The following is a 26,605-nucleotide window of genomic DNA, read 5'->3' as shown; positions in this document are numbered from 1 at the left end:
TCTGTTCAGAAGGCGGGAGATCTACAGTAATGAAAATTTGATTATTTCTTATGGGGAAAATTCCACTCTAAACATACAGACCGCTATAGCAAGCTTAGTGAACAGCGTAATTCTACTCAAACAAGCAATCGTCTAGAATGATGTGCATATTGTTCTCGACTATTATGCTAAAGAATCTTTTTCTCTTTGTTAAGATCCCATAATGAACAGCAACTACAAAACAAACACAAAGCTTTTGCCTCGCGGCGTCCTTAACCACAATGCTGTGCGCATGCGCAGAAACAAACAGCTGTTCACAGAAGGTTCTCAGCCAAAATCGGACACTTTCGAACTTCAAATTTTGGATTAGCAAAATTTCGTTCTTATAACGAATTACAAAGTACAAATTATGATCAATGCTGTAATTGAGAGTAGTTAGGGTTAAAATTTCTATCAATGTTTAAATGAATAGAATTTTGTCATTTTTTTAACTAAGCCAAACTATGTAAGTTTCAATGTCTTTATGGACACAATTTGAAAATGTTGATAGTACTTTATGTAGAAGTGCATAGTCTGATACCTAATGTCACAACCCAGAAATTGACAAAAATGCCAATGTAAAAGAAACTCAAACATCTGGTTTCAGTAATTCTCTAATACCTCTACGTAGTGCTGAAAATGGCTAGTACTTCAATTATAAATTAATGCAATGAATGTGTTTCAGAGCAACAAACCAGTGCAGAAAATAACTATTAAGGCAGAAGATTGATTGTATTTTATAATTTTGGAATCACTGAATAAAAGCTTTTTCATGATTTCACATTCTAAACATATGGACATACAAATTATTACCAATACTATAATTAAGAGTGATCGAAGTAATAGGGTCTACTTTACTTAGGGGTAGGGTTAAAATTTATATGAAAGTTCAAAATGAAAAGAAGCTTGTCAATTTCTTTAAATTAGCAAAATTAAGCAAGTTTCCCAGTTTTTACTTACACTAGAATTAGAATGTTTTGAGTAGCAGTCTATAGTCTAATACCTAATGCCAGTACCCAGAAAAAGTAAAGAAATAAAAAAGTGAAAGAAACTCTCACAGTTTTAATTAAAACATTAATTCTACTTACTCTTTTGCATGAAATGTTTTTGAATGTGAGACCAAAAGAGCTTAGAAATCTCATACATCTTAAATTAATGCTTTTTGCACAGACACCTTGAGCCTGGAGAGCTCCAACTGCTTGAGCTCATGTGTGCATGGAAAATAGATCTTCGGAATGAGGTTTAAAACATGTAGGGGATTATTCATGGGATCCTTGAAAGCTCCAATGCCTAAAGGCCCAGTACATTGTTGAAAGACCAATGACTTATATTCTTAAAATATAAGGGACCTATTGAGGTCTTGTTATTCTAGGTGTTAATCATTAATATTGTTGGCTAATTGACAACATAAACATGAAAGTGGATTTATTTGATAAGATTGTATTTTTCGCCAATGCCCTCCACCTCACAACAGTTTCTCCCTTGCTGGGGTGGGGGTGAATGTTTTGCACAACCATTTAGGTTAGACTTGATAATGAGATAATGGGCCACAGCTGTCTTGATTACTTAATTATTGAACGCAACCTTGAAGTCTAATCTTTTATGTTACAGTACTTACATCATTTACAATGTGATAAAAGGAAGTCTGTCCCTATGGGAAACATGGGAAAACTACTGTAGAACCAACCCACGGCATACTTAACTATTCCACACAACCCCAAAGGTATCATTTACCTTGGGTTTCAGGTGACTCCCAAAATCTCATATACGCATAAGACCTCTTCTGATACACTTAAAGGAAAATACGAACTTGTATAAAATTGGGTAGAATTAGCCTAGTAAAGATGATAATATTACCCAGACTTCTCTAACCTCTATCTATGCTATTTACTCCCATGACTAAAACTGACATAAAGGATCCGAATAAAGCAATATGAACATTCATATGGACAGGAAGAAAACTAAAAATGAAATGTAAGACTGTGCAGCTACCCAGGGATTATGCTGGATGTGCCCTGTTGAATCTGAAATACTATATCTGGGCAATACAACCAAGAATCCACCAGCAGTGGATTCACGCACCACCAGACTCCACCTGGGTGGAGATGGAGGCTGAACTCAGTAAACCAGCTTCTATTGTAAACCTCTTAGGCAGGAAGATGACAAATTTACCCCCGCTTGCTAAAAAGAACCCATTGATATTAAACATGGAAACATGGATCAAGATAACTAAATTCTTAAGTTATTATCCCTCTCTTTATACAGTATACCGTCTTCACAGGTGGGTGACCCTAACCTACCCCCTGGAAAGACAGGCTCCCATTAACTGGCAAACCCATTAACTGGCAAACAGCACGTACAGTATACATAGAACTTCTGACCTATTTGAAGGAGGGGTATTCAAAATTATTTGAGCATCTCGGAGCACAATATAATATACCAACTAGAGACTTCTTCAAATATCTCCAGGTCAGTCATTATGTACTGTAGGTACTAACAATGGTGGTCTTGATTTTTTCAGCAACTCGCACACATTGGGAAAAAAATTGGTAAAGAGTAAGAACGCAAAGAAATTTCCATCCAAGTTTTACACCTTCTTTTCTAGGCATGAGGCAGACTCCCTACAATCTTTACAGACAAATTGGAGCTAAGAACTGAGGTATTATATAGATGGTGATATTTGGAAAACTATTTTTCTATAGCCTTCAATAATCTCCATCTGTAACTGGTATAAAGAACTGCAGTGCAATTTGCTACATAGTGTAGAGCATACTGTATGTATCTCCACAGATCTACAGCAAATTGAGAACAGACACATCACCTAACTGCCCTAAGTGTAAAAACCAGGTTGGAACACAGCTCCATTGTCCATAGTGCCTTGATCTCATTAGAAACTTTAAGATTCATCCTAAAAGTTTAACTGGAATGCTTAAAAGAATTGCAGGGAAAAGCCTTTGAAATCATTAGTTAAAAGAAGAGTTCAATATACTGTATACTCTTAAGCCATTATATATAATTATACTATGATATTTATACCTTTTTATGGCAAACTCTGATATAGCTGACTTTATTTGTTTTTTTCTTTCACTGTCTCTATCCCTTTTTTTCATTTCTTTCCCTTCATTTCATTGTTATTCTCTTAGAAAGTATAAAAAATCATGTTTTTACTGTGACTGCCTTGTAATATTGAATAAAATTAAGAAAAAATGAAGTACTTTGTGTGTGAAGGAATACACTTAAAACGTAGGAAACATTATTACATTCAAGAACATGGTACATATTACATTAGACGCGTCATGTGCCTTACAATATAATATTTTAGCTTTACTGTGTGCCATTTTTCTCCTTTTGCAATAGAAATGTGAAGGGCACACAAGCTTTGGTTTTGTTGCTCTGAGATTCTTCCAGCTTGACTTCAGCTTATGGAGGAAAAATGCCTCACAACAAAATATCACATTCTGAAGCTACTGGACAGTCATCAGTATTCCCCCTCTTTCCCTGTTGTTCTTTTTTTTTTGCTGTAGTTGCTGCAGCAATAAAGGAGAAACACTGAAAAAACATTCTGCACTTAAAAATGGTCTAATGGAACTGACAACTTGACATGCTTTCTTTCAGGTTCTTTATATTCTTTAATAATAGTGCCTATTAGTCGCTAAGTGCAACGAGGACTGCAGAAAATTTATTAACCCCGTGATTCCCTGGATATGCTTTATGAATTGTACATCGTTTTATTGTTTCCACATTTTAATGTAATGAAAAAACACCATACTGTACATGTGTACTGAATAAATAATTTATGTAACATGATGTGAATCATTTTAAGAGATGAACAAAATGAAGAAATGAAAAAAGAGCTAAACAAAAGATAATCTTCACTCTTTAATGTTTTTAGATTAGTTCATCGCCACTGAGACTGCATCACTCCTTAGGTAAACCACTGACTTTTATTTTGGTATCTTCTCACTGCCTGAAAACCAGCTTTCCCTGAAACTCACAACTAGCTAAATGAAAACACTAGGTTTCTAAGCATGAAATTAACATTTGATCTACTGAGAAGGGTCAGGTCCTTCAAATATCAAAGTTCTCAACATATAGAAGCATAGGGAGCACAGAAATGAGATATTCAGTTTACAAATTAAATGCCTTTGTTGGCCTGCTACTAAAGAACATCTTGTCTCAATCTGAAAGCTAAATCAGTAACACCTCAAATTGACAAAATATGGTTTTAATAATTAACATAAGTAATATGGTTTGCTTTAAACAAACAGGGAAAAAATGTACTGTATGATGTCTATTGCTGCAATGGGCTCTCCATTTTAACATACAACAGAAAACACAAGGCTATGCCTTTTATTTATGGAAATAAATATCCATTCTTCGTCTTTTATTATATTCAGTTGAGCGCATTGAAATCTTCAAAATATGCAAACATTTTAAGCAATCATGCCTAAAACACTCAAGATTTTCATGCTTTGTGAGCATACTGGGTTAATAATGCTTGCATTTTTAGACGCGGCTCAGTTGTGCCACTGTCAGTCACATTAGCTATGGTTGTATCTCCTTAAATTTAATCCAACCCATGCTTATCTAAAATTCATGTTTCTGATTTGAATGGGGCTTATTCAAATTCCATACTGATAGCTAGAAATAAAGCTTTGCTGGAGCAAAAGAAGAGAAAAGATGGATAACCTACTGTATGATCAAGTTCCGATTGGATTGGATTTGACTGGATTTTATTCTGCGATGTGCTGATGCCAACGACTTATTAAAACCATTACCTACAGGACTCCTGCGAAATACACATTGCTCTGTGGTGTGCACAGTATGTGTGCATGCATGTGGAAGAGACTGGGAAATATGACAAACTGAAGGAGAGTTTTGCTCTGTGTACCCCCCTAGGTAAAGAGGATTACTGCATCAAAACAATCATAATTACACTATGGGTATAATCAGGATGCATTCAGCAGTTCTGGACTTACGATAATCTTAAACAATATGTTGTTTACCATTTATATTTTCAATATATTCTTACAATTTTTTACACCAGATCGACTTCTAGAGTAAAATTACAAATCCTACTGCAATAATCTCATTAAGAAATCTATGCATACTGTCTTGTACTTCACACTGCCTACCACATCATTCGTAATGCTCATAATCTACTTAATGGTAATTGCTAAACATGTATAATGTACCTGAATCTTTGAATACATAATTTAAAAATCTAGAGCCAAGCGCAAATTAAAAAAACAACAACACTACAGGACTGTGTGTTTAAATAAAACATAATTTAAAAAACACATTTAGTGGAATTATCCCCCCCCCCCCCCGTAACGTAGTCACACAAAAATAGCAGTCCCCATGAATTTCACTCTGCACAGGCGACAGTGTATGGAGAGGCTGGAAGACTGGACTCTATTGTCCTTTCAGAATACATACAGTAGGCGTGCTAATCACTATTTAAAGTCTATGAGACATACATGTACTTATTTTTCTACATCTGGTTCTGGAGCTATTTATTGCATTCCCTGTTTAGATTTACTGGAGTGTTTATCACATTTTTTTTTTTGTTTAATAAATTAGCTACTGCACTCTTCATGCATATCTATTTTTTCTGACTGGACTCTGCTTTTTTTCCATCTAAATAGAGCTCCTGCAGAGGTTGGGGTCGAATCAGGTGGATGGCCATCACATTTCTAGCATGTTTCTGCCATACTCAATAAAGTTCATGTCATAATGGTGTGACGATATAAACATTCAGAGGTTTGGTTTGAATACCATTTTTCTCTTTTAATCAGAGAAACTTTTTTATCTAAAAACAACAGCATGCAAATAGGACATTTTCAGCATCTCCTTTCCCTCTCCACCTCTCTACTTTTCCCAGCTCTCGCTTGCATGAGATCTAATCCTCATTTTATTTTTTAAATCTGTAGTACTCCACTATTGGAAACACAAACAAAAGAATGCCCCACAAAAATCACAAATCCCACTGTTCCGATGATACCCTTTTAATGGCATTTAACAGAAGCCACAGGGACTTCTGGATTTACAGTAATATGAACCCACATTTTAAATTAGTGGGTTTATCAAGCACATTATTAATTAATTTATTAAGTAATGGGTTACAGAAGTATGCAGCTAGCCATTCAGTCATGTAGTGGAAGCTATTACCCTGGATTCTTTCAGTTTGGAAAAGATCCAATTAGATCCAACTGGCCAATTAGCTAGTAACTGCCAAAGGCCAAGTGGCATGCGTCATTTGTAAACATTTTTATATTCTCATAAATAGTTGGTTGAAATAACCATTACCCTGGACTCTTAGTTAAGTGTTAAATAAATAATAACTTAGGATCCTACAGGAATCTGGCCCCTGTAGAATCTACAGTAGGTTGTTAAAGCTAATATTTGTTGTACTATAATGTCAAAAACAAGTAAAAGAAAACACACCAATTGTATTTTTATTTCTCTACCTGGTTATTTGGTGATAATCATTTTCAGATAAAAAGGCCAATTTTATATTTTATGGAATAATTCTTCAATCACAGTAAATCTGTCCCATAATTCATATTCCTTCATATGAGGAAATGTAAACAGAGGAAATAGAAATAAATGCATAGGTTATAACAGTAACCTTTGTAGTGGTAACTGTAGACCAGGGATGCGTAAAATCCATTTAGTGAAAAACTACATATTTACAAACACTTTTCAATTAGCAGCTAGTTCAGTTTTTTTTTTTTACATTGAAACCCATACAGTATATCAAATTAAATATTCCATCCCAAAAAATAATATGGCAAATTAATTGCTTATAGAATACAAAAATGTAGCAGGAACATGAGGACGTCTCTTCAGGTAGTTCCAGCAGTGATGATGAAACGCTTATCTGGTGGAGTTCTGAGCCAAAAAACTTCAAAACTGTGATGTTGGGTCCATCCCAAATATAAAATAATTGTACACTGATACAGGAGGAGTTGTTTTTATTAATTTGTTTATGTAAACATAGTGTTGTGAAACAGCTAGAGCAAATTATTATGGACATTGTCATAATCCATAGTGTTAGAGAAGGGAGCTGAAACAGTGCAAAATAGAAAGGTAAAGCAATGTTTCAATTGTTGAGCATTCTGTACTGTAGGTTTGGAACGCACACCTGAAGATGTTTCAACAGCCAAAACATTGTGTTTCCCGTTTCTGATTTTTCAGTGTATAATTTACCTTTTCTTGTTCCATAATTCATAATGACTACAAGCACTCAAAAAGCACCAAAATCAGTCCTTTGTATAGTACTGTATATATACTTGATAAAGTACTGTACATACTGTATTTATTTATCACTGATCAGAGCTAGTTATGTCACATTAATGAGCTCTAAGTAAAACATAGCTGTCCATAGCAACTGACTTTAACTTTATTTGCAAAGCAGAACTAAAAATGTGTTTAGATTGTTCTACTTTTGAGAATTGACCAAAAAGTCAGAATTAGTTTATATTCATATTCCCATAAGGTATCCATACTTACCTGTATAATGAAAATCTAAACATTGTATGGTCTTTACAAAGAGACAGGGATCGCTTGAAAGAATAAACTACCACATTTAGGAGCAGAATACAGTACTTTGTCATAGGAGCTGCATGGTTTACATTTTAATCAGCAGGAAACATACATCTTCTGACAGAAACAGAAGGCTGATTGTATTTTGCAAAATACAAACCACTCTCTGAGGAGCAAGTGAAGTATCATTGTTTACATATACAAATTACAGTCAAGAGGTGAATGTTACACCATACTGTATTTCCACATTCCAGCTCCCTTAACTAGGTTTCAGTGCCTGAAATAATTTATTTCACTTTTATAGCTGTATTCTGGTTTCATAATTTAGATTTTTCTGAATTAATCATTTTAATTTAGAATACCTTCTGAATATATAGGCTGCTGGGTCTCCTGTTTGCCCGTTGAGGCCAAGATCAAAGATTGATTCCCACCTTTGGTAAAAAATTTAGTTATGGCTACTTTTCAAGCAGCTTCTTACCAATGCCAAAAAAATCATATTTTAATGTCTAGTTTTATGGTTTTATGTCATTATATAACCGTTGGATCCATTATTGTTTCATTACTGGTATTATTGATTCGTATATAAGGCAGTGTAGAGGTGCAGTGGTAAGCATCACTTTCCTGCAGCATTGAGGCCTTGGGTTTAGTTCCTGGGGTGCTATCTGCATGAAGTTTGAATGTTCTCCCTGTTTTCAATTGAGTTTCCTCCCACAGTCCAGAAACATAATTGTCTGCATTTTCCTGGTGAAACAGGCCCTGGTGTGAGTGAGTGTGTGTTTGCATCCGTTTGTGCCTTGAGATGGACTGGAATTCTGTCTAGGGAGTTGTTTCCCCTGCGACTCTGGATAGGATAAAGCAGTTAGAAAATTGATGGATGGATGATTTGCTTAATTAAAGAAGTAATGCTTTAAGTACTTCTAAAGGAAAACTTACCCACTGGTCAGGTAGCATTGTGCAGTAAAAGGACTATTGTAATTCCTTTTTTTTGTTAATAACCACTACATAGCTTTTTACTTGGTTATCCAATCAGAGTTCCAAGTAAAAGTTCCAATCGGACCCAAAAAATAATGGCATGCAAATATTTTACCTATAGTATGCCATTTCGCCTTAGATTGGGATGGTTAAGTGAAGCATAATTACAGAGTTGTTAGCAATTAAGTAAAGGGAAAAATGGATTTGGCTCATACATAATTGTCTAGTATTGTATTGTTTATAATTTAAATTTGTAACCAATAAACTGGTTTTAGAATTTTAAGAAAGCCCAGCCAAGTCTTATAGGTGGTAGTAAAATTATGCATATAAAGCTATGTGCTAAACTACAAATACAGCACTCAGCACACACTTTATTGCATATAGATTTGATTAGAATCTTGCCCTATTCATGTTTTTTGTTATCCTTTTAATATTTTCATATTTGGATAAATTTAGGAATTAGTTCGTATTCGAAGGGATCTAGAAAACAGTCTCCGTCTGGGATATTCAGGTGTTCAACAAATTTTCCTTAGGATATTAAGCCAAAATTAATTTTGTTAAAACCATTGAAATGATATTGATGTACTGTATGTTATCTCTTCTGCTAGTGTTAAGATGTTCAAACATGTCAACTATTCAACTAGCAGATACTGTCATACTCCAAGCTGAATACTGTTTGTGTCTCAGGCACACTTAAGAGGACCATATGAGCTAAAATGAGCTTCTAACTCGCTGTGCAAGAGGATACGCCCATGTGTGTTTCCAGATGCGTGCTCATATTGTATACCCTAGTGTACAGTATGTGATCAGATCCCAGGTTCAGATTGTATTTGACACTCACTGAGACTCTAAGCTGAACAACCTAGATAAACATAAAACTCACAACATCGAAAAGCCAACATCCTGCTGCAGGTACAGTATGCCTTTTAGCACCTACGGTAGGTGTGTCATATCACTGCAACATGTTCATCTTATACCTTTGTAGATATAAAATGCATAATTTCTCCTAAGGGCTTCTTTCTGTAAAACTGATTTTGTGATTTAAAAAAATTCCACTCCGACAATTTGGATAGACAAGTAAAAATAAGGCCCCACCCTTTTATAAATTCATACTGCCCAGAAGAGGCTCCTAGTTCTACATGGGACTGTCCCAACCTCCTGATTGAGTGTTAAGCTTAGTTTGAGAGAAGGGACTGCCCTTTTATTTATTTTATGACTTATGCTGGTTGCACAGTATCCAGTTCTATTCTTAAGGTCTTCCTTAAAGCAAATCGTGAGTAATTTGTTCAGATGTTTTTGGCATATTCATTAATCTTGGGAAAGATATTTATGCAAGTATCTATATTTAAAAAATTAAATCAGTAAATTACTGCACAAAAACAGCAGACTACTGAACCAAAAAAAATACTGACAAAAAAACTTGTTTCTACATGAATTTATTTACAGATCTAATATATGCAAATGAATGACACATGCATTTACTTGGTTTCTTACAAGTACAGTAGTCATTCTTGTAAACTGTCCAAGTGTAGTGATACCTATAGCTCTACAGTACCATCAACACCTAATTTAGAAAATTACACATTCGTTCTTATGAATGTTTAATTAGATTAATAAGACTAGCATATTTTAGTGACATTTTTGTTTTATATTGGAAAAATAAGAAGTCCTGGATAACAATGCATCAATTGCTTGAGCCTGCTGATGTGTGGTATTAACATATTATAAGTTAGGTATCTTATGTATATGGTCCTTATTTTTATAGACCTTCATATACTGTACTGTATATATATTCACACTAGTGAAGACTTTGAGTAAAATGGCGTTCCTCACAAAATATATACAGTATATTTGTCATTCAGTTTGTGTCAAAGTTGCCTAGTTTTTTTGCAAATCACTGTAGATTTCAAAATCAAATCTGTGAAAATCAAGCTGGGTGTATTTAAAATAATTGTTAATGTAATATTATAGTATTATTTTATGCAATATTATATTTGCCAAAAATAATAAATCTTTATAATGGAAGTAACTGCAAGTAGTTCAGGTGGGTAGCTGTGTCAACATGCGTAGGCTGCAAAGGAACAAGTAATAGGTTTGTTCCATGCTGAAAAGAGAAGAAAGAAAACACAACGTTTCAGCAAAGCTCCACAGCCCAAATGTTGTGTTTTCTTTCTTCTTTTTTCACCATGGAATAAACTTATTACTTGTTCTGTAACTGCAAGTACTTAAATATAGGTAATAGCACAAAATGAATAATATACTTATTTTTTTACTTTTAGCATGCTGCCATCCTGATCCTGCTATCTGAAGAATTTGTTTATTAAAGTGAAGCAAATGAGTATAATAGGCTTTATGAATGCTGTTCCATTGTTCAGTGTGAGAGACATACAGTACAGAAATATGGTTATGGAGGTTTTCTTAGCTGTAACGTCAAACACTATATCATAAGATGGGTTCTCAAAGAACTGCTAATAATAATAATAACTGACATCTGCCAATAAGAGGGATGTGTCTTTTGGAAAAGTAGGTTTGTGTAATTCAACTCTTTATTTAAACCTCAGACTCAGAAATAAGCTCAAACACAGAGCTGAAAATTGGATCCAGTCTAACATTTTAATCAAACTTGCCATGACTCCCACCTAGAGTCTGCTACCAATGAGAAAAACATTCAAATCTTTGCCAAGTGTCACTTACACTTAAGGTAGGTAAACACAAGAGTATGACCTTTATGGCAAATTATTTTGTCAGCGAACATTGCACAGTAGGGCAAAATGTATTGTCTGGATTATTACAGGCCTGTTATAGGTTGGCTGTGCCTTGCTATGATTAAGAGTGGAGAGTCATGAGAGAAAACTGAGTAGAGAATTTCATAATGATAGAAAATGACATGGCTTTGATCTCCTTTGCTTTCTTAAGCGATGTGAACCAAACTCTCAGTAAACACCTCTCTCAACAAACAAGAGTTTCTGTAGATCAGGGTTCAAGCTGAGAAAATGCTTAGATTGTTTGAATCAACTTACATCTGCAAGTAGACAGCAGAATCCCTGTCTTTTGCAACATCCGCAACAGGAAAAGGAAACACACAAGAAAGTGCATGAGTAAAAATAAATCATCATTGTGACACCATGACACACACAATAACGCAAATCTGACACACATAACACCCAAAATGGCAAGAAAAGCATACAGTTTTTTACAGCAAACCTTGAGACACTGCGTCTACCAGGATGAACTAATTTCCAAGTCTAAACCCACGTCTGTGGTGAAAACCTCAGCAATTCAGAACCATTCAGAGCAAATGCTGGCAGCCAGTAATATACAACAATTTGGTTATAAAAAGGCAGGGTGATGTTAGATCCTTACACAACAACAGAGAAAATGAAATACTGTAATTCCAAGTCAGTTCAAACCAATGAAATATTTTTTTCTTTAAAGTGAATGAAAATCGTTATATCAAGAATCAGTGGTATCTTGGAGCAGGGGTTAACATTACATTCTCACACCACTTGGACACTGACTTCAGTTCCGGGCCTGGGGTGCTATCTGCATGAAGTTGTATGAACAAGTCTCCCCTTGTTTGGCATGAGACCTCCAGGGTGGGTGCTCTGGTTTCCTCCCACAATCCAAAGATGTACCAGTAGGTTAACTGGCTTCTGGGAAAAGAGGGCCTGGTGTGATTGTGTGTGTGTCTGTGTTTGTGTGTGTCGGTCTTGTGATGGATTGGCATTCCTTCCAGGGTGTACCCTGCCTTGTATCCATTGTCAACTGGGATAGGCTCCAACTCCCCTGTTACCCTGCTTATTGGAATAAGCAGTTAAAAAAATGATGGATATCAAGAATCAGATTGACGTCTTTCAGAAGCGGAAGTGGAAAAAATACTTTAGCACTGTTTACAGTGAAATCTAACACTGAATCATTAGGTTTCTGGTGGACATGAAAGCAACAGACATTAACAATTATGTATCCTGGATTGCAGTATGAATTAGAGTGTTTGGGATCACACGCATGCACTTTTCTTAATTTGATGCTTTGTCACTGAATAATTCATAATATTCAATGTATAATGGCACTGTTGTGTATTCACTTTTCAATGTGGTGAAATTAAATTAGAATTCATGTTTTACATCTATGGTCAGATATGGTCAGAATAATAAGGAAATGGACAAAACATACTGTACACACAGTACACAGTTTTTCTCAGAATTTCTTCTACTTTTTTATCAGGAACACTTCCACTGTGAACTGTCCTTTTTGTGTTGTAAACTTGCTTGAGATAAATCTTCTTTCCGGCACATTAACGTATGTTAATGTTGACAATTGCTTAAATAGTACTTTTCTATGTGCAGTAACTGTTACAGCAGAGCAGTCATTATTATATATAGTCGTGATTCTTTGTTTAACAGTCTCCTAAGTAGCTTTGGATAATGAAATTTGGATAATGAAAAGTGAAAAGGTATCTTGAATTGCTGCAGTACAGTACATTCCCGGTTTCAAATCTTGTGAATAAGTTATCAATTTAGTTAGCAATTACATCACCTTATCTACAGTGACTATATAGCAGGTTCTGAAAAGAAGTTGAGTGAGTAAAAGCAAATATTACAGATTATAGAGAATACCTACAGTGCACAATTGAAAAATTAATTAAAATTAAAATTAAATTAATTGTATATGGAACTTTATTGAAAATATAAAAAATAAATGTCTGTTTAATATATCTACTGGTATCCATTACTGATATGTTTAACATATTGCATGTTATGTTAACATGATCTGGCTTTTCTAAATCTCAGTTGCCTCTCCCTTAGAGTGCTGTTACCATTTAGATAATCCTATTGCTTATCTTTAATAAAAATCTCTATTGCTTTATATGTAATAGAGGTCAGATGTGCTGGTTTATAATTGCCTGGTTCACATTTGTCGCAGATCTTTACATTTGCTGTTTTTCATTGGGTGAGTTCTGCTCTTAACTCTGCAAATACTGTTGTAAATGGTCTCTCATTTCTTTCAGTGTCTTTTTCTTACTGTTCAGATATACTACAAATCCACTTTCTAGAAACCAAGTTCTGGTGCCTTTTGTCTCTCCTTTCTTAATAATAACAATGTTATATAAATATATAATATAATAACAAACAATAATAATTGTTATTTATTTTGTTGTTATGTTAACAATTTTCACTTGTGTTAGCTTTTATGAGGAAATGAAACCTTAAAAAACACAAACAGGGGCATATTCATCAAAGATGAATGAACAGAGTCAAATATGTCATTCTACACAACGTCCTGTTGTGGCGAGGTGGCAAACATATACTAAAGAATGCAGAAGGAAATTTTTTTGCATAATCTGTGACAATATGGCTTTCCCTGACTGGTGGCTTTCCCATTTTCCTAGAAGCTGAAGACCACAGGCAATGGGACTTCCCCTAGACAATGGTTTGTCCTATGTAGGCATGAATATTTAAATACTATTGGTCTGAAAGCCTACAACAATAATCAATTTACAAGGTGACATTCCTAGAAATGTATAGGTCTTTTATACAAGAGGTGTTCCTTTCAATGTGAACAGTGTTCTCATATTGACTCCTCCTTGAGAAATATTCAGTTGAATTGGCACAGATGATATATGTTGTACTTTAACCTAATGACGAACAACAAATCAAAACCTGCCTGCCATGAAAACAAGTGCTTGGGAGCCAAATACACTTCAAATATAAAACCTTTCACACAATTAAAGACTTTAAAGAATCCTTTCCACTGCAGCAGCTTTATTTACATGTATATATTATTTTGAAGATCATATTTGACTACTCAGTGTTATGATGTGGCAAGCAGATGATTAAAGCCATGTCTTGCTAATAATCCAAGAGCTTGAGCCCAGTGAAAGGCTCAAAGAGAGACGAAAGCTGATGGCGATTGCTGAAGCAGATTGGAGAGTGTCACGAAATGGTCTTTCAGGACCCTATGCAGACAACACAATCCGGGGGGAGTAAAGAAAACACAGGGAAAAAGGCATGCAAGGGGCTGGAAGGCAAACAGGGGGGCATGTCCACGGTGCGCTGGTGTTCGGGGGAGGTGTGGCTAAGGCAAACAGTCCGGGGAAGTCCGAGGCAAATCCAGGAGTGTAGCAAATGTCCAAGACGGGGTACTCCATCCAGACAGACAAACAGAGTAAAAAGCCAGAGCGGAATCCGGCGGAGGGTCGGGGGAATAAAAGGGGGTAACGAGACCAGACGCTCCCTAATCCCGGACTCAGAAGGACAGGACACGTGATGAAGCTTGTGTCGTCGAGTCTCTCCTGGACTCATGGGTAGACGTCCATCTTCCAAAGCTGATCACTGATAGACAGCAACGTTTGGCTTATAAAGCATGGGGGGCTGGAACCAGAGGCAGGTGCGGGAGATGAGTATAAAACAAGGAAGGGCTGGAGCGTCCTTAAGAGGAGGGGTTTACGATCATGACAGAGAGCGGAGGCTGATGGAGATTGACGAAATGAGAGGCAAGAGCAGATGGGCTGATCGTTGGATGTTGGCAAGGGTGACTGCGCTGTCTCGCAGGGTTATCAGACTCATCTAAGTTTCATCTAAGTGGCACTGGTAGAGTACTTGGCTGAACAGATTCAAGACAGACGGAGACATTCTCGGGCAGGATTCAGGCTGAGTGCTCTCCTGAAATATGTTCTAGTTATGACAGAGCACAGGATCAGGGGCAGATCGGGGTTTAAATATCCTACGCTTATGGAATACGTGCCCATTAATAAGCAGGAGATGGTTGGGAGAATCGGCTGGAGAAAGTACTCACAGCCCCAGGAGACTGGGAGAAAATGCGCAGGAGTAAAAATTATCCAGTCATTTCACAAAGTTGGGTTGTATGGCATAGAGGCAAGAAGGAGTTCATTACTTATCACAAGCATTTTAAATTACCCATGGAGATTGCAACAAAGCATTCATTTGATACTGCTAACATGTGGCAAAAGGTTTTGTGGTCAGACAAGACAAAATTGAAATGTATTTGTTAAAAACACAAAGTCTTACGGTACTTCTGCACAGACCCAACACAGCACATTGCATTACCTAGTTGACACCATTCCTACTGTCAAGCATAGCAGTGGTACTGTAGCATTATGTTATGTGGCTGTTTCTCATCAGCAGGGTCTGTGTAACAAACAGTTCTTTACGGACCCTATGCGGATGACACAATCCGAAGTAGTGAGGAAACATGGGGGAAAATCATGCAGGAATACGGGGATGAAAACAGGGGGGCGTGTCCAAAGTGCGCTGGTGCACGGGTGTGGCCGAGGCAAACAATCCAAAGGTAATCAGTCCATAGGCGAATTCCAAAAACACAAGCAGAAGTCCATGGCCAGGTGATCCATCCAAAACTAAAGATTTAAATCAGGAACCGGGTCGGAACCGGCAAGGGGAACAGGAACAGGCATAGAAACTTAAAAACATAACGGAGCCAGGTGCAACCAGGTCCCGTGCTCGCACGATATGGAAATCAGATGCAGATTAACGTCAGCGGATTAACGTCAGCGCCTGGCTATTAAGGGAAGCTGGAAGGAGGCTAGAACAAGGAACAGGTACAGGGAATAAGGCAAACAAGGAAGAGCCGAAGCACCCTTTAGTGGGAGGGACTACAATCGTGACAGACTGGAAAGATTGACAAGATCTGGAAACCCACTTTAGTCTGTTAAAGTCCTAGAACTGAAATGGAATTTTGCACAACAATGACACAAAAGCCAAAGCTAAACTGGAATGGCTTAACAACAGGAAAGTGTATGACCTCGAGTAAGCACTTTGCAGGCTAGACCTAATAACTGCTGCCCATCAGTGATCCACAACCCATTTAACAAAACTTGAGCATGTTTGCAAAGAAGAATGTTTGCAAAGAAGAATGGACAAAGCATCCCAGTCTGCAAAGCTGTTAGAGACTTATCTAAAAAGTCTTTGAACAATAATTGTTACCAAAACTACATCCAACACGGTATAACTCAGGGGGTTGTTTACTTGTGCAATCAACACATTTTAGTTTTTGATTTCCCTTTGCATTCTTTCTTTTGCTGACATTTAACTTCTTTTGCCCATATGAGTGTTGACTTTTGAACTTTTGAATAAGCTCGGTTTGAATAAGAATAAATCATTTTAAATAATGTGCATATTTGTAATTCAACAAAATGGGATAATGTTGGATGGGGATGGATTCTTTTGCAATGTACTGCAACAAATTCTAGCATGAATTGCTATGTATAGTGACCATCAGATTTATTTATCCATTGATGAAATAAGAACAAAAAATGTCATGTAGCAGAATGAGTTACGGACTGGATAGCGTTTCTTGATTGAAAAAGTTCAAATGTTATACATTAAGCTTAATATCATTGAATAGAACAAAGTCATACTTGAAATATATAATTAAATAAATTCCAGAGTTCAAGATGCTTACATTTATACTGTAAATGTCTACTGTAAGTATTGATTTGAATAAAAGTAAGCAAAAACAAACAGTAGTTAGAACCTCATGGCACTCTAAAGGAGGCATCCAGTAAGTGCAGTCCCTGTCAGAGGAGGATTCACTAATATAGTAACTACAAGGGGCATGAAAAATGTGACCCTTTTTGCAACAAATATGACTTTGGGCTGTGCAGTGCTATTAACTATACTGTATAATCCCTTTAGAATCATTTAGGCAATAAATGTAACTTTTTAAAAATATTTTATGTTATCTGATATTACAGGAGGATTTTTCCTCCTATTTAATGTAATATGAATACATCTGAAGGGCACTGTATATAGTCAGTAAGTCATATAAAGGCAATGAAGTATATCAAACTCTTTATTGTATGTCTTTATCACATAATATCATAAGACATATAGGAAGAAAAGAAAATCATTAATTCCCAAGTAGGCACAAAAAACCCATAGAGGCACCAATAAAACTTTAGATTAGGAGATGCAAATTGCCATTCTAAATGAAAATTGGTGTATTAATAGAGTGACATAAATGTGATGATAACCTTCTGATTAATTGTTGGTTGATTCATTGGATATTAATAGCAAAACTTGAATTCTGACCATAGCCTGAAAGATACCCAATATGATTTAGGGTTTGGAATACTTTTCATACTGCAATTTTGTAGCAACCGAGTAGAACGTGTGTGTAGCATGGAATGAATGAGAAGCGCAGGTGATGCAGGTCACAGAACACAAGTCAGTAAATGTGTATAACATCATTAATAATGTATTAATCAATTAATTAGAGACAGTTACAACCGATACTTAAATTGTGGCTTGGGTGCAGTCCAAAAGTGTTCTGCTCTGATCAGGAGTGCATCAGAAACCTGTTGAATCACCCTTGAAAATGAAGCTTTATGTGCCTCCCACTACCCATTATGAGTTAGTACTGTAGATCCTGCCAGTTTGGCATTTACTTACAAAGTATGGCATCTTTCAGCCCTGCGTTGTAAATCCCCCACTGATTCTTGACAATTCTCCAAATTTGTTTCCTTGGTATGTTCACATTTGAGTCTGGACCTTGGCAAGGCTTTATTTCTGAAAACAATAATAGGAATAAATAGATCTGTTGCTCTTTTCTGCCCAAATGAAACTCACATAGGCAGCTCATAGTGCATAATGCTCAAAAGTCTTTTTTAAGAAAAGAACACAAACTTAGGCGATAACAAAATAACTTTATAAACCTGTCCTGTTTCATTGAAGGAAGATCTTTGTGGTCTTTTTCCTTAGACAATGTTTCAAAGATTACTTGTAAATGGATGATTTACATGACACCATAACACATTAAGAATAAAATGTTAAAATTCTCAAATGTAAAAAAGTAATTTCAAAGAAAACCTATTAAGATTAAAAAACAGGATCTGGAGTGCATTACATACACACACAATAATATCTTTCTTGATTTTTGGTGTTTTCCACAAAATTTAAACTGGTGGAGTACATGACGTTTGTTGCTTTGCTTTTAATTATCTTGGTATTTTCCACTATGGCTTCTATCATTACAAATGCTAAATAAGGGAAAGTTTTAACTTTAATCTTTAGGGAAGTTCTCAGTTCTTATTTAGGGAGTGTACAACACTGTTTCTTTGATCATTGATTCCATTACTAAATTATGAAGGGGTTTAACCAGGGCCAGAGGACAGAGTCTACAATGAGGAAAGTGCTGAGGTCATATAGTTGAAGATCAGCATCTTGGCATGTTTTCATTTTGGCGAGAGGCAAATTTGGTATAACATGGGCATAAACAGAATAAAATATCTTTTCATTTTTTAAAATCACTGATAGACTGTTTCTCATCTGGTTTCTACTCTTAGGTTTAAGAGTTAAGCTTGAAGAAGCTTGTGGTTCACAAGCTTTTGGTTGATTGGGCCAGTTTGGAAATATGCACTGAAGGATCACTGATCTTGGGGTTGATGGCAGAGGCTGTGATTCTGTAATAGAAGATGCTGCAACAAGCCCAAAGTAACCCAAAATGATTTGTGCCGAGGCCATCTTTGTTTAACCCGGTACAGAAGTTGTGAGGGACCCTGTAGTGGATATCCACTAGCTGTTGCTTGTCAGCGAATGGATGGAATGGCAGACTGAGAAAAATTAAGTGACTAGTAAGAATAAGGAGACTCATAGGGCTAATTGGCAGAATTGAGCTCAAAGTACTAGAAGTAAATGCCCTGACCCAACTGGTCATTTTGCTACAAATGAATGAATAAAAATGTTTTGGAACCCCCAAAACAAAAGCTATAAAGATGGACTTGGGAGCTAGTAGGGGTCCAATACATTCATCGTGGGCCACACGTGAAATCCGGGTGAGGTGGGGGAGAGACAAAGTTGGGGTTGATACCATACTCAATTGGAGGCCAGATGAACATTTGCCAACATTGCCTGGACTGTGATCAGACCACAGCCAGTGGCAGAGTTGAAGGCTGTGACACTGCTGCCGACTGACACATGTGAGGTGGGGTGAGCACTGGTGATGGACGTAGGAGACTGGGGTAATAAGAGAGATGAAACACCGCAGATAGGAGTTCTAGAGGTTCTAGAGTATGGGGCAGGGGTGAGATTGAAGTGTTGCTTGTTTGAGAGTTGAGGTGGTACGTTATGATTGGAGATGATGGGGTAGAAACTAAGCATGGAGCACAGGCAATACACGGGAATGGTGGAGGATGAAAGGTCAAGTCCAGCATAGCTAAGTGGTAAAAATGTCTGTATCAAGAGCAAAATGCTGAGTGCAAGAAAAGTTGCATGCAAGGGTGCTCAATAGGCAAAATATGTATGCTTAAGAGAGAGGAAGTGGGCAAGATTAGATACTTGACCTCCTCCCAAACTATTCTTTACAAATTCCATTGGAGAACTTACAAATTTAAGATTTGAGAACTATTATCACTGCAACAATAGGAAAGAGCACTGGTTGAAAGATATCACTAACATATACAGAGCCTTCAGAAAGTATTTTTCAGCTTTGCAGTGGTAAGGACTGGGGCACTTGTCAGGATGAAGGGGACAATGAATAGATGCAAATACAGGCAGAGATCAGTACTGTCACATTCCCTCAAAAGAATCCCCAAAAGTCGTGCGGCTGCAGTTTTGTAGCAACCGAGCAGAACGTGTGTGTAGCATGGAATGAATGAGAAGCGCGTGTGACACAGACTTGATCTTGAGGGGATGCAGGTCACAGAACACAAGTCAGTGAACAGCTGGCAGCACTAGCGGGACTAGCCAACTTACAGTAGGTTTGGAGCTCTGTAGTGGGTCACGGAAGATGCTGCAGCAACCTAGAAGAGTAACCTGACAGGAAAATAGGAAAAGAGCTACCTTTTGCTGAATGTTTCTAGACAGAATGGATGAGATCATATTCCAATTGGAATACCCTAAAGAAGAAATATGAGCTACGTAGGCAGCTAGAAGCTTTGGGAAGGGAAAGAGCTGAGGGCCGGTACTGATCCAGTTAGACACCAACTGAACTCATCATATTAGTAGCCTAGGCAATGGGCCCTAGAGAGAGCATGAGTTATAAATGAGAATGCCAGGTCTGACACTGTCTTTGCAGGGACAGCTAAAAGATTGATTGGGCAGAGGGGAGAGATGAGATAATGGATATAGGCTGGGGACCAGAAAGAGGGAGAAAAAACGGATAAGGAAGGAGGGCAGAGCGAGTGGGATTATGTAGAGAGAAGGGAAGGTAAATGGGGAGACAAAGCTGTCATAGTTGTTTTAAGTTTTAATAAGGTTTGACGATATCAAGTGAACTAAAAGAAAAATACAGACACACTGTGGTAGCAAAAACATTTGTTTTCAGTGGAAGGTTCTGGCTGAAGTGCTGAGAAAGTGACTCTTGTCCTTGCATATAGGACATATACTGTATAGAAGATGAATGTGATAAATGTAAGGTGCCACCAATGCAGAGTGAGACACGTCCATCTGTGACAAAGCAAAACACCAAGTGCTAGAAAACATGCAAATAGGGCCATATTCGTTGCGGGGGGTGGTTATAGTACATTTGTTTAAAGAAAACCTCTCTAAGATTATTGTACTCTTCTATGTATAGTAATATATATTCGATGTGACACTTGGTGGGTTTCTTTATTTAGAATGACTGTTACCTTTACTGTATGTCTTTTACTTTCTTGTAAGGATATTCTGCTGGGACCTTCAAGGCATAAACACTGATAGAATGTGCTGGAGGCATGAATTAAAAAATAGAGGTCTTGTAGTTCATTTTTCAATAAAATGAAGAAATAATATACTGATGTTCAAAAGAAACATAACACTGAGATCAAAGAGATTTTATCATATATTTTAAACAGATCATAATCACTGGACGTTAATAGTTTTTAAGCAAGAAATAAAACTCCCTGTCAAAATGAAAATATTATGTGTGGAAAATAAATTAAAACAGTCTTGGGAACTCTGATCGGTAGATATGATTAGCCTATGGACAGACTGCTTTGGGTACGCCATTCTTGCAGCTGAGGAAGATCATGGTGGCATTGGTGAATAAGTCTCAAATATGTTCAACTGGAGGCAAGAGAAAATGCTGGCCATGGCAAGATTTGAACATTGTAGTCATTGTCATTGCTGTGCCATTGTAAACCTAGCACTGTGTGGTCTTGCACTGACCTGCTGGAAAATCTACATTTCTGGACTGGCTTGCAGGCACAGAAAAACTGTTGGCTCAGTGACTTAGTGAATATATCACTGAGTACTAAGGTTGCCCTCCATTAGCACCAGAGTTGCTCTTGTGTTAAAGGAGATTCCTCCCCACATCATCATGCTTTTACCACCCTAGCAGTTGGCTTGAATAATACACCAGTCAGCACAGTACTCACCACAGAGTCTCCACACATGTTGTCTTCCATCAGGCCTGTCAAAGGCAAAATGGCATTCATCAGTGAATAAAACACAGTCTACTGTCTATACTGCCACTTCAGACATCTTCCAATGTTCTCTGGCCCACAGAAGATGGTGATTTCATCTCTCAGCTGTCAACGTTATCCCTGAACAGCATCTAAGCATACAAATTATTTTCGTGCAGATGGCAAGTAAGACTCATTTTGCTGATGCTTGGATTTTTTTTTTCCCTGGAATTCTATGTACTATAGCCTCTGGATTCTGAAAACAGTTACATCACGGATAGATCACTTGCACAGATATTCTGGCATTCAATCATGTCAGTAGCAACTAGGTAATATTCAGTAAATACGTGAATGGTTTTGCTGTTCTTGTAGTACAGTAGTTAAAATAATGTATTTCTGAATGCAATTTATATACATTCTGAATATTATAAGTTTAACTCATATTAGAAACCAAACAGACAAGAAGAGGTTAATTTCATGCAGGAAAGTACTACTGTTCTGTTGCAGCTCACTGATTATGCAGTGTCTCCACTCTCACCTCTTTAAATATCAAACACGCAGCACCTGGTATTTTTATTGAATCACATGACTTGAGCTCAGTATTTTTTACCCCCAAGAACTACTACTCATAATTAAAAACAAAAACATTTCTATTCACCATTATTCATGTAAATAATATTATACATGTTCCATGTTAGAAGTACTGACTTGTATCGCTGGGATTTTGAACTCACCATGGCATACGCCATTCTACATACAATTGTTATCATAAAATAAAAAGATTACAAAAATAACCAAAATAAAGATGGCAAACTGCCCTTGTCCATCAGGAAAACAGAAGTCAATTGATCCAAGGATTCCATCCAGCCATAGAAGCTTGGGTATCGTTATTCAACAATGTGGTTGGGTACTGTAGCTTATTGTACAGTGTACTCCAACAACTCTTTGGCTAGAGAATCACTTCCTGGTCTAGGTTTTGAATGTATTTCCATGTGGTTTCCACTACATTGTGTTTCACTGTTTAGCATAACATTGTTGAAATACAAATTTCAATAAAAGAAAACACATAACTGAGACAAAATCCTTTTGTAGAAATTCCATTCTGTCTGGTGTCAAATTAAATAACATACGGTTTTGAGGTTATGGCATGTCCTTTGATTAGAGATGTAGGTGTATAGACTGTCTGAAGTGCCAAAATTACTGAAACCTGAGAGGGAACAATTTCAAAACTAACTACAAACTTCAAGCAGGCTCCTCAGTTTCATGTTTTGTAAAACTTTTTTATGAGTGAACATGCTGGCAAACAACTGGACTTACACATATTGCGGTATACACTTGGTGACTGAGAGCACAAACTGTACACCTTCACAATTGCTTCCAAAGTGTGCAGAACCACCCCAAGGGCACTGTCAGACAATCATCATTATGTCAGGGAAAGGAAGAAAATATATATTTTATGGGCCATACCAACAACATTGAACCGTTTTTTGAAACAGAAAAGTAAGGCCACTTCCAGAGGTCAGATTCAAACACGAATTAGATCCATGAAGAATCAATGTAATAAAGTTGTCACGAAGCATTCTTTCAGGACCCTGTGCAGACAACACAATCCGGGGAGGAGTGAGGAAAACACGTGGAAAAAAGCATGTGAAAGGGCTGGAAGCAAAACAGGGGCCGTGTTCATGGTGCGCTGGTGTTAGGGGGAGGTGGGGTCCGAGGCAAATGCATAAGTAGAAATAGTCCAAGACCGGGTAATCCATCCTGATGAAGACGAATAAAGTTAAAAGCAGGAGCGGGATCTGGCGGAGGGATGGGGGAATAAAAGGGGGGTCAAAGGACCAGATGCTCCCTAATCCCGGACTCAGAAGGTCAGGATGCCGTAATGAAGCCTGTGCCGTCGAGTCGCTCCTGGACTCGTGGATAGGCGGGCTTCTGGGCGTCCATCTTCCAAATCTGAGTCCAGACTGGGGGGAACGTCTGGCTTTTATAGCACAGGGGGCTGGAACCGGAGGCAGGTGCGGGAGATGAGTATAAAACAAGGAAGGGCTGGAGCGTCCTTAAGAGGACTTAAGCTTACGAACGTGACAAAAGTCTGTACTGTAAGGTGAGGTCATACCTCTAATTGATACTGTAACCTCCTTTTTAGAATTAATTTAAATAAGAGGAGCTCAAACAACAAGAGTAACATCTAATTCTAAATAAAATGTAAATAAAATTGCTTACATATGGTTGAGATTTGATGACAATGCTACTGAGCTATAAAACAGAAGAATATATCTACTGTATATCATATTTAATGTTTGGTGACTTTTGCTGATACATGTATAAAATAAAAGGAACAAGTAAAGGTTTATTCCATGCTGAAAAGAGAAGAAAGGAAACAACGTTTTGGCTGTGGAGCCTTCTTCTGGTGTGAAACGTTATGTTTCCTTTCTTCTCTCTTCAGCATGGAATAAACCTTTACTTGTTCCTTTGCAGCCTACGCATGCTGACGCAGCTCCCTACTTGAACTACTGTATAAAATAAAATACTTACAAATAATAAATAAAACTGTTGTAGCCTTTTTTAGAAAAGTTAAAAGACCAGTTTTAAAACTACTTATCAGTTTTAAAACTGATTTTATTTATATACTGTATACATATTTGTTCAGGACTGTATGTATATTTAAAATGAAGTGATATTACACATAATTTGCTATCTAGAGATAATTTTTTAATTCAGGGTAATTTTTTACAAGAAGAATATAATCCTGGATTCTGGCTGTAAGCACCAGAAAGACAGAAAAGTTTGTTTTTAGAAGACTTACACTTACCAATCCATACACAATACCATGCCATTTTATATGTCAGACAAAATGAATAAAACTCAGGACTATGTAATTTGTTTATGCTGTTACTTTGATCATTAAATAAATATTAAATCCACTATCATCTACAGTTTACTCCTCCTGTGGGCACAACACTGGCAAGCAGTGTTGCTGATTTATTGAAGGGCTTAAACACCACAACAGAATATGCCAGTTTACTAAATACCCTAATTTTAGAAAGAAGCAAATTGAAAGTTCTGGTAATTAGTTCTGGTAATTAGCATTTGTATTTTGAGAAGCTTGAAGATTAAAGAGAAGCATTTGAGGAAAAAAGTTTACTTTTAGTAACTCATACTGTACTTAGATTACATTGATTTTTTTATATAACAAAAAGTAACCAACCCTATAAAAACGTGGTGAAAGAATTTGAAAACTGTGAGAAATCTTTACAAATGTGAGGTATATCTAAATGGAGGCAGATGCAGATTTATCTGCAGAACATTTGTAAAACAAAGAAATCCAGAGGAAAACCTTATCTCATGAGGCAATGCAACTCTACAACATGTGAAATAAAATAAGGAAGAAAGCAAAGTTTGGATTTATTCTGTAGCTAAACAACTTCCGTCACTTCACTAGGAATGTGTCTGTGGTCCTTTCAGAGTGTTTCCTAACCAAGAGGGAGGAGTTGCAGAAGGTGAAGGTCAATATTGCTAGAAATGTTGTTATAAAATGGTGCCCACATAGTGTATGTACAGTGAACTGATAGGATTGTTTTTTATGGTGTGTTTGTAAAAGAATGTCACTCGCTGTTACTATCTGTGTGCAATCACCATCAGCAGCATTAAAATGCAGCACTATAGTTTTTAAAGAAGTGATCTCTGAACAGGCATGATGAATGGGAAAGCATCTGAAGGAGAAGATGGGGCTGGTTGAGCTGTGGAAAATATTGTGAAATACTGCTCGAAATGTGTTGTTAGAAATGTTATACTGGTCTCAGACATTCACAAATGCTAAAAACAGAGATTAAAATTGATACTGTGAAAACAATGGTCTGTACATTCTGCTTCTTCTCTTCCTTTGTTCTTCCATTTTATGAAAATGTCCTGTTCCAGGCGGCTTCCTTTAAACAGGTAATCTAAACTGGCAATACAGCTGGATCATGAAAGATCTTGGCTACAGACAGGCCAGCTGTACAAACCATACAGGAACTGCAGTTCATGCAATTAAAATAAGGTCCATTCATTCCGATGTGGTATAATGTCTGTATTTCTGTCTTATTACATTAATTAATCAATACATTTCTATATTTTCCTTCAGAATAACAGTGAAAACATAGCTTCATTTAGTGTTACTTCCCTTTCAAATTTTAACTAACCCTTGATTAATTTCCTTGCAATAAACACAGTATACTGTATAAGGTACAGTATACTGTATGAACTAAATATTAAGAGATTATGATTTGAGATACTGTAACACATACTGTCCTTCTGTTTATATTATTTTAATTTCCTTTGTTATTTTTCAATTAACGTGTTATCATAACACCTGAAACTCAAGTCAGTATATTTGTTTGCTTTTAATTATTTCACTAATTACATATTTTGAGACCTGTCTCCATATTTCATTACCTGATTATTATCATAAGTACCCTATCACACTTCAAATTTTAAAAGTTATGTGTAAACAGGGGAGGTACCACTGGGCACGTTGTAATGCAATCCCAGCCCTGATCCTAGACACCCAACAAAACAACAAAAAAATTAGACATTACCAAAGTAAATATTGTCTTAAAGCTGCAGAACCTTCTGAAGTTAACAAAAAATCTTTAATGTAATATCTAGATCAACTGATTTTGAGTGTTTTTTAGCTTTGAATATACCTTTAATTTTGGACTTTAATTAAAA

The 26,605-nt window shown here is 36.7% G+C and overlaps 1 long non-coding RNA gene across 2 annotated transcripts in view; it reads right to left on the bottom strand.

Moving 5' to 3' along the window:
* LOC148673632 (uncharacterized) overlaps window positions 1-26,605 on the bottom strand; it is a 225,950-nt gene that overhangs the window by 65,200 nt on the left and 134,145 nt on the right. For both annotated transcript variants that reach the window (XR_015936073.1, XR_015936074.1), the window contains exons 3-4: window positions 21,869-21,903; window positions 17,967-18,083 (exon numbers count right to left, since the gene is read on the bottom strand). This is a non-coding gene — a long non-coding RNA (uncharacterized LOC148673632). The remainder of the gene's footprint in view (window positions 1-17,966; window positions 18,084-21,868; window positions 21,904-26,605) is intronic.

Source organism: Lepisosteus platostomus, chromosome 4, assembly GCF_059453375.1.
Source record: "Lepisosteus platostomus isolate fLepPlt1 chromosome 4, fLepPlt1.hap1, whole genome shotgun sequence".
Taxonomy (NCBI): Eukaryota; Metazoa; Chordata; class Actinopteri; order Semionotiformes; family Lepisosteidae; genus Lepisosteus; species Lepisosteus platostomus.
Note: the sequence above shows the minus strand (reverse complement) of the source record. Positions and strands in the feature narration are given on the sequence as shown.